Here is a 10615-nt window from a genome sequence, read left to right on the forward strand (position 1 = left end):
CTTAAATCTCATCCTCTCACTCCTCCCCTTGCTAGAAAAAAATTTTCAAAAAACAAATGACTTCGAAAAAAGACAAAAATAGAAAGTAAATTCTTTTGACTTCTCAAAAGTGAATGATATGGAATAGAAGGAAGAAATACAAGCTTATACCAAGAAAAATATGTTACTGGTTGCATATTTCCAATATATATTGATTACAGAAATATATACATTTCCATTATATTCACAGCACAACAATTTGCCCAAAAAACTCATTAGTCTTCAAACTCCAAATCAAAATGAATATCCTGACACAGATTAAACAAAACATGATAAAATCCCCAGGCTAAAATATCTGTATTTACAAAAAAAAAATTACAGTTCCCAATGATTTCCCCGCCTTTTGTAGCAACTGCAAAACCAAATAGAATAAAAAAGGAAAGAGTCTTAAACAAATCTCATACTAACGATGACAGGGCAACTAGAAATTAGCAAAAGAGTAAAAGATGAATGCTATAAATTTTTGTGTTGAAAACAAAATAAGAACTCCATCAAGTTAATTTTATAACATAATACATTGGTCTGTTATTTTATTTCATAAAAGAGGGAAAAATGATTAATGGTCTTGTGAAATAGTTTTAAATGTAATAGTTTTAAGGGCCACTCATATTGTAATAGTTTTAAATGTGGGTAGTTTAGTGCATCGTAATAAGTGTTTTATAGGTCTGTCTAACTTTTGCATTGTTGCCCCCAATAAAACAAACTTATTTTAATTTTTGTAATTTCTATTCCATCAAGCAACAAGTTGCAAAATGTACAAGAACATTGCTTGGTTTGCACTATATGTAGACGTTGTTTAAATTTTTGTATCATAGTTGTTGAATAAAGATATAATAGAATTAAAATTCTCATCGTCTTTTATAAGTTTTTGAAATATAAACCGTTTATTGTTATTCAATTGTAAGTACTAATCTTTAAGCTAAAGGATAGTCTTGTGCCAGTATGCAGTATTTCTTGGTGATTCTTTTAGATAATTTAGAATGCATACATTTCGTTCCATCTTGAAACTCTAAAAGTAACTATTGAAAACCTAAGACCCTCTCAATCTCGTCGAGGGCCTCTCTAGTTAAGTTATGTCTAGTTTTATCACCCAATATGGGTAAATTTATAAAGTTGTGTTACACTATTATACCAAATTTGCATGAATTTATGCTAGACAATGCAAAAATTACGTCAACAGAACAAAATTCACCTGTAGAGGCTTTAGATCTATCAATGCACGACTTTCTCCACAGATAATGCACCGAAAACTACCTCAAGGCACCCACGTTAATGAATCATATTCAAATTCTATCATCTTTCGTATAGGACATTATCTATTAACATGTTTATCTTCTTACATGATTTTGTCTATCTACATCCAACTCACATTTTTACATACTACTGTCTATTGAAATGTTTTACCACTAAATCTACAAAGGAACGGAAAATATTTTGAACAGATATTCTTTTTTTTATAACAACTTTCACCAAATATAAGATTAGCTATGGTAACAGAAGGGGTTGCCCGCTAGTGCCTGTCTCAGGGGGGGCAGGTGGGTGGAATTTTTCTCCCCCCTCATCAAATGTAGGGAGAAAAATTCCCCCCATCCCCGCCCCGTTAATACATATGTATGTTTTTATATGTATAGTATGAAATAAATGCTATATTATTGTTATTATATAAATATATTATATGAAATAAATAATATGTTATATTGTTATGATACAATGATGTATTATTGTTATTATATAAATATATTATATGAAATAAATAATATGTTATATTGTTATGATACAATGATGTAATTTTTTGCTAAAATTTCAAAAGAATGATTAATAAAACTTTTATTAGATCTATATAAATTAAAAAGTTAAATCAAATAACAAATAATAATGATAGTGGGATAGGGTGGATACACCTAGGGATGGCAATAGGGGTGGGTGTCCGCGGGGATAAAAATGGGGCGGGGCGGGGGCAAAATATTTTCCCCCGCCTTAAAACGGGGTGGAGGGGTGGGGCAACATACACCCGTCCCATCCCCTGCACAATTTAAAAAATATATATATATATATATATATATATATATATATATATATAACTCTAAATTTTCCAATCTGGCATCCTCATTTACAAAGGCCAAAGCTGGTCTCACCGTCTCTGTGCCAGCAGGCAACACCGCAACAGCCGCACCACACCACCGCAAGCAACAAGCAAACAACTGAAAGAATTGGATCAGTTCCCTGCCTCCACAGTCCACACTTCAACTTTCTCTTCAGTTTTTGTTTTTCCCTTTTGGTTTCCCCTCTACTTTTTATAGTCAGTTGGAAATGCATACTTCTTCTCATACGCATGTTTGTATATGTTTCTCGTATGTTAAGATTTCTTTTGGACAAATGTCTTTCATTTCATTGATTCTTTTCCTTGTTGGATTTTGTCCTTATATTTCTGCCATATGGACCTTCTTTATTTATGTTTTTCCCAACGACGGCAGGCTTGCATAGCTCAGTCTTCATGGAAAAGGAAAGACAACTACAGTCTAGTTCCATCAACGAGTCCAATTGATAAGCATTTCCAGAAGCTGCGAGTATTCATGATTTAAGTTGTTTAATTGAACATTTATGATAAGTCAATTTTTTTCCCACGGGGTAAACGGAGCGGGGGTGGGGGGTAGGGGGCAAGGGGCGGGGGTGGGCCACCCCTAGATACACCCATGGTTATAGTGAGGTGAAGCGGTATGGGGTTAAGAGAGCGGGGGACGGGAGACGGAAGAGTTTAGTAGAATGGGACTCTTCCCTACTCCAAAAACGCCTCGTTGCTATCTCCATATTAGATAGATGAAGAAGATGATTTTGGTGAAAAAATCAATCCACTTTTTTGTATTTAGTTGGCTTGATACTTATGGTCTCTACTACTTTCTTCCGATTCACTGATTTTTTTTTGAGCCAACTCGAGCAATATCAATCGAATTTGGACAAGTTTCTAACGTGATGAATGAATTACATCATTCAGTTTGGTTTCATATTGATAGGACCTGATCCGATTGTAAATTATTTGAGTTAACTCAGACTCGGACAATTTGACAAACTATGAATGGAGTGGGATAGGCAGCAGAAAAAAGAGTGTGGTTCGAGAAGGAAAGATAAAATAAAATTGGAAATTTTGGGTATCTCTTTATTAATTTAAAATTCATACATAAATTTTTCTTTACATGCACTTTTTGGTGTACATGTGTTAAATGAAAAGTCATCTAGATGCTTGCACGATATTAACATTGAGTTTATTCTAAGTGCAAATAAAATGTCATAATTGTTATTTAGATACTCCAATTTAATGTTAGAGCATAATTTCAACATTCAAATTTTAAAACTTAAAAAAAACAAACCTACTGAATAAAATCCAACATAAAAATTATAAAAAGCAAATGTATTAAAGTGCCTAAGCTTGCTGAATACAAAACAAAGGATAAGTTTAAGATTGCTAGAAAATTGATTTAGTAATTGTAACATAAATTATTAAAAAATAAGAGTAATCGAGTATATCAATAGAAGATTTTGACAAAAGATTATTGTACCGAGAAGGAAAGTGATAGAGAAATAATTGGGTGAACAACTAAAAAATAGGACTAATCACACTATCTCGAGAATTTGGCTAGATAAATTAATCCCCTTTAATGAAGGAATAAAATGGGCTAAAGTGATAAAGATATAATAGGGTGAATAATTTTAAAATGAGACTAATCAATTATCCTTGAGAATTTTGGCTTGACAAATGTATTTTATTTAATTAAGGAGTAAAAAGGACTTAAAGTATGAATAACAAACTATAAACGGTTTATGAAGGAGATAATGGGAAAGTTTTAAATTTTAAATTTGACTAGTGATAGGATTAGTTATAATCCATTATTTTAAAGTTTTTAATTAGATTTTATGTATTAAAATAAATATAAAAATTTAGAAAAAAAAATGGGAAGTTTGAAAGCCATTGAGAGGATCTTTGGTACCTACCTCAAGGGGATGGGGTGGGGGAATTTTTCTCCCTCTCATCAAACATAACAGGGGAAAGGAGAAAAATTCCCCCCACCCCCGTTAATATATATATATATATATATATATATATATATATATATATATGTATGTTTTTATATGTGATAGTGGGGCGAAGCAGGGATGGGAGGTTAAGTGAGCGGGGGATAGGGGGCGAGGGAGTTTTTGTAGAACGAGACCTTTCCCAGCTCCAAAATCGTCTTGTTGCTATCTCTATATCAGATAGATGAAGAAGATGATTTTGGTGAAAATATCAATCTACTTTTTTTGTATTTAGTTGGTTTAGTACTTATGGTCTCTACTACTTTATTCCAATTGATTTCTTAGTCGATTTAGTAAGACTCGAGCAAGGTTCACTAATTTTTTTTTTTTTACATTTTTTTGAGTCAACTCAAGCAATATCAATCGAATTTGGACGAGTTTCCGATTTGATGAATGAATTAGATCATTCGGTTTGGTTTCATATTGATATGACCCGATCTGGTTGTAAATAGTTTGAGTTAAATCGAACGATTTGAGAAACTATGAATGGAGCGGGATAGACACTAGAGAAAGGAGTGGGGTTCAAGAAGGAAAGATGACACAATTGAGAAATTTGGGTATCTTTTTATTCTAATTAGTGTAAAGTTATCGAATAAATCTAATTGGAACAATCTGGCACAAGTGCCTACAGTGAGGTAATAGATTGCAATAATCATTAATATTAGGCAAGTCGTAATTAAGCATAGTTTAGGGCACATTTTGCAATTAACCCAAATAATTATGTCAAATTAGCATGCCCTGCCCACCAATAAAGATAAACTACAATTTATTTACCCAGAATAAAAGAATGCAAACTATACCCTTGCAATTAGAAGTGACAGTTTATTGGTTAATCTATTAATTTGTTAAATGAAATTAGTCGAAATGGATGAGTGTAGGCTTCTACCGAAACTGAACTCTACATAGAGCTGTTAAACGAACCGAGCTGTTCGGTAGCTCGGTTCGTTTCGACTCGTTCGTGTTCGTGAAAGGCTCGATCGAAATCTTAAACGAACCGAATTCGAACGAATTTTTTTGTTCGATTAATAATCGAGCGAACACGAACATGTTCGCGAGTTTTAACGAACGTTTGCGAACATACTAAACGAACGTTCGCGAACACGAGTACGTTCGTGAGTTTTAACGAACGTTCGCGAACATGGACATAATTATCATTTGATAAATTTTAGGGTTAATTTTATGGCTGGACTTTTATATTTGGAGGACAAATTGCTTTGTTTTATTTGTTATTTTTATGTTAATGTTAGTTATATAGTTAATGAATAATAGAATTTAGTCACTTAGTGCTTTAATTGTTTTTGAGAATGGTTAATAATTTGCATGGCATATTTAAGGCTTAAAATAATTTGGATTCGAGCATTTCGAGCATGTTCGCGAACGGCTCATTTATGTTAAACGAGTCGAACACGAACTCGAACTCGAACACGAATTTTGCTTAACGAGCCGAACACGAACACAGGTTTGGAGTTCGAAAATTAACGAACGAACACGAACGTTGTTCGAACTGCTTAACGAACAGAGCTCAAACATGAGATACTCGGTTCGATTCGGTTCGTTTACAGCTCTAACTCTACATAAACCTCACCAACTTGAAATTAAGACTGTCAATAGGGTCGGACCAACCCGAGCCCTATCTGTTCAACCTGTTCGACCTAATAAAAAACCCAATGAGCCTACAATATCAATGAGTCAGGCTGAGGTTGGGCCTCAAAACTAGGTTCACATTAAATATAAGCCGAACTTGGGCTTAACTAGACTCAATTTCGATACAGGCCCCGCCCTATATATATAATAAATTAATATAATATAATATAGGTAATATTTATAATATTTATATTTTGGTTTTATAATTATATATATAGGTATTATATATAATATTTTTGTTTTGGTATTATGTTATATACAATTAATCAATTCTATATCCAATTCTATATCCAATTATATAATATTTTTGTTGAGAAATTTTTTTTATTCGTTGAGTAAATTTTTACGTTGACATAATATTGATTGATTTCTTTTTGTGTTGGCATGTTTGGATTCAAGTCACAAGGCTATGAAGAAGTTCCAATATTTGAAAATATATTGGTTTATGATCACATATTTTATTACTATTTTCTATGTACTTTAAACAAATTAGATATAAATATTGATGAAAAAAATCTTGGTTTATATACTTTTTAAGAGCTATTACTCGTTCATATTTAGTTTCAATATTGTAGTCATGTGAATATTAAATTAGTTTTACAACTTAATAGTTATAGCAATTATATTATGAAAATTGAATAATAAGTGAGTTTGGTCTAAACTCAAATAAAGCTCACAACCCGAATATTATGTGAGTTGGGTATGAATTTCACATTTATTAATCTGAAAGTTATAACCCGAAATCCGAAGGTGTTACAAATTAAATGAGTTGAGCTCGAGCTTATAAAAGCCGGACTCATTAGACCCGATTGACAGGCCTACTTGAAATAGAATTAAACTAAAATTGGTTTTGTTAATTGATTTCATCCATTTTCATATTTGGTATAGAAAGAAAGAAATCGATTTGATGTTAATCAAATGCTGAAATCTGTTTGGGGGAAGTAGATCTTGTCCATTGTCATGAATCAAGTTATATGTAAAATTATATCATGTAATTTATTAAGTTACTTTATACAAACATAAAGTCATTATTCGTAATGTCTAAAGTAGTACAATTATATGACCATTGTAACATATATTTATATGAGTTGTATGCGGTATATACTGAGCATGCTAACATACAATGTAACAAGAAATTAAGTATTAGGCATTACTACTACATTAATTATGTTACATTGAACTATATATATATATATTTTTATTTATGAGAAGGTAGTCACTTATCAATACAATGTATATTTGTCAATATATATCCATAATAAATTGTAACATAGATATAAGAATAAGCATGAGAATTTTTTTCAACCAAAAAAAAAAGCAATTGGTTGTCAGGTATCATCAAAATAGAAAATATGAAACTGTCACCGAATCGAATTACTAATTAGAATTTGATTTTTTAACCAAAATTTTTGCTCACCCTTACTTGCAAAATTATATCGCCAGTGTAATTAAGAGATAAAGATTTAGAACTTGATTAGCTACCTTATTATTCTGAATTCGGGTAGATTTTTATTTGAATATCTACCATATTAGTATGGAATATATACCTTAATAATTACTTTCCTTTGAAGAAGCATTTATACCTTAATAATTACTTTAATAATTACTTTCCTTCGAAGAAGCATTTATACCTCAATAATTACTTTCCTTTGATGCTGTATATATGGAACAATATCCTATAATAATATTTCAAGTGACTCCGTTTGGTAATTACTATATAAACGCAGCATCAAGAACTTAAAACGCATCACTAAACAAACAAGATGACTATCAGTTTCATAAAAAACTTTTTCTTGTTAGCTATCCTATTATTTTGCCTTCTGCAGGCCACACAAGTGCATGCTCAAAGACAAAAATACAAGATTGTCATAGCTAATGGTCTTCCTAGTGACTCCCCTCCATTGACAGCTCATTGTCGATCGAAGGATGACGATATTGGAAATCATACCCTTAAGGTGAATGAATTTTTCAGTTGGAGGTTTGCCATGAATTTCTGGGGAACCACTAGATTTTATTGTCGTTTTATATGGGGACGAAAAACTACATTTTTTGATGTTTTCAAAAAACATTTGGCCTTTGAGCATTGTGGTGCTAGTACTTCGTATGTAAACATATGTTACTGGCTGGTGAAGGAAGATGGTTTCTATCTTGCGAATACAGACTATCCAAAACCAAGTAAATTGATGTTTATGCATACATGGGACGGGAGGAGTTAAGGCAAAAGCTTTCGAAAATTGTTGTGTGGGCGAAAAGTGTGATTTAAAAAGGAGATTTTCAGCCCTCTCGTTCCATCCTTGTATATGGTGATGTGACTGCGTTTTGCATCATCTTATTCGTCTATAACAATCTCTATTATACATATCAAAATGTTTCTTCAGTTTCTTCTTCATCTAAATTCTTATCAAATATTGGCTTCACTTTTTGGATAATTGTTAACAAAGAAGCAAACAAGGACAAGATAAAGTGAAGAATTGATTGAGCACAATCATTATATCATTGCCAACTATTGGTTGCTAACTATGGGTAGCTATCTCTTAAAAGGGTGGTTTAGGATACTCAGATGAGGGCTTGTGTGGATGTCACTCTTTTTACAATTTTTTGTTGCCCAACTGTTTAATGTATGAGTGCTAATTATAGTACTGAAAATCTCAGAGGCACTAAGGGAAATTGTTAGAAAACCTTGGGGGAGGTATTCAGAATTTTTCGTTAAACAAGTGAAAGCAAAGTCTGTTGATTCTCTACTCTTTGCTGTCTTCAACATTTTAGGAAGATTGACCTTAAGATGTCAATTAAGACTGCAGAGGCAAAATAACTCAAATTTTGACTTTCATAGTTGGATTTGGATAACAAGTGCTCAGTAGAAACTCGTTAAAAGAGATTTCAAATGTTAGCTTTTTTAGAAAAATATAATTAATTTGAAAAAGTGTCTAAACATAGAAGATGCAATAATTGTACCTGTGTGTATTCATATTATAAGTAAAGTATAATTTAAATGTGCCACCACTGTTGAGTTAAAAAAAAAAAATCCTTCATACTTTCTTTCTTTCTTTACTTTTGGTCATTACCCAATGGCTGAAGCCTTCATGGGCCAAAGAAATCTTAGTCTAATGGCTGAAGTTAATGACAGATTCTAGGTTTTTATTTTTTTACTTCCTTTCTGCTTTTTAAATCTCATCCCTCGACTCCTATCCTTGCTAGAAAAAAATTTCAAAAAAATAAATGAATTTAAAAAAAGACAAATAGTAGAAAGTAAATTCTTATGACTTTTCGAAAGTGAATGATATCGAAGAGGAGGAAGAAACACAAGCTTATACCAAGAAAAATATGCTACCAAAGGTCTAAAACCCATATTTAGCATATGTTACAGGTTGCATATTTTCAACGTATATTGATTACAAAAATATATATATATTTCCATTATATTCACAGCACAACAATTTGCCCAAAAAACTAATTAGTCTTCAAAATCCAAATCAAAATGAATATCCTGACACAGATTAAACAAAACATGATAAAATCCCCAGGCTAAAATATCTGTATTTACAAAAAAAAAAAAAAAAAAATTACAGTTCCCAATGATTTCCCCGCCTTTTGTAGCCTCTACTGGTAAAACCTACCTGAGAAACTGCAAAACCAAATAGAATAAAAAAAAGGAAAGAGTCTTAAACAAATCTCATACTAACGATGACAAGGCGACTAGAAATTAACAAAAGAGTAAAAGATGAATGCTATAAATTTGTGTGTTGTAAACAAAATAAGAACTCCATTAAGTTAATTTTATACGATAATACATTGGTCTGTTATTTTATTTCATGAAAGAGGGAAAAATGATTAATGGTCTTGTGAAATGGTTAAATTTAAAAAATTCAACTTTTGGAGGCAGAGAAAAAAATTTGGTTCATCTTAGGCTGCTTTTTGGATTGGGTTGACTCATTTTCTTGGGCCATATGTTACAAGCCACATTTCTACAGAGCGCCAGAACAAATCTGGAATTATCTTTTTTCCTAAATTTTAAGAAAGGGGTAAATGACACCAGCAGTATTTCAATTTTTACCGATGATCTTGATCTCTTAACTTTTAGAAAGTGTCTTTGAGGTCTCTCATATCGTAATAGTTTTAAATGTGGGTAGTTTAGTGTATTGTAATAAGTGTTTTATAGGTCTATCTAACTCTTTCATAGATCAATATAAGAAAATGTAATTTACATGAAAAAAAGTATATAAATGCAAGATAGAAAAATAATTGTTAGGCTAAGAGCACTTATGATGAGAGAAAATTTTCATCGAAACATTTTCTTTAACTCAAATGCATTGCATAAGATCACTTCACTAATTACATAAAATCCCTACATACACGTCTGTGACTGTAGAAATTCACCAAATAAGAAAGCTAAATGCGAAAATCTTGACATTTTTACAGAAAGGCAGAGAAACTGCGTCGTTGTTTTGTTGCTTTTTTTTTTTTTTTTTTTTTTTTGCATTTTTAATAGTTGGTGATTGAGGTGAGGAGGAAGAGGAGGAGCTATTGGTAGTTGAAGACCAGATTAGATGCCTAAGGGAGAAAGTGAAAAAAATTACAACTAATTTATGTGAACTAAAATGAAATGACTGTTTCAAATGGCAGCAAAATTCAAGCTACAACTATTATAGCAAAATTCATGCAATAAGTTACTGTTAATTCCTTGTATAACGCTTCTATATATAGTAGATATGAGCATCAAGGAGTCGAAAAACACATCACATGAACAGGCAAGAAGATGACGAGCAGTTTCAAGAAAAACCTTTTCTGTGTAATTGTCCCTTTACTTTGCCTTGTTCAACCTATACAAGTGCATGCTAAACAAGAATATACGACTATCATAGCT

The sequence above is a fragment of the Coffea arabica genome, chromosome 3e (genome assembly GCF_036785885.1).
Source record: "Coffea arabica cultivar ET-39 chromosome 3e, Coffea Arabica ET-39 HiFi, whole genome shotgun sequence".
Taxonomy (NCBI): Eukaryota; Viridiplantae; Streptophyta; class Magnoliopsida; order Gentianales; family Rubiaceae; genus Coffea; species Coffea arabica.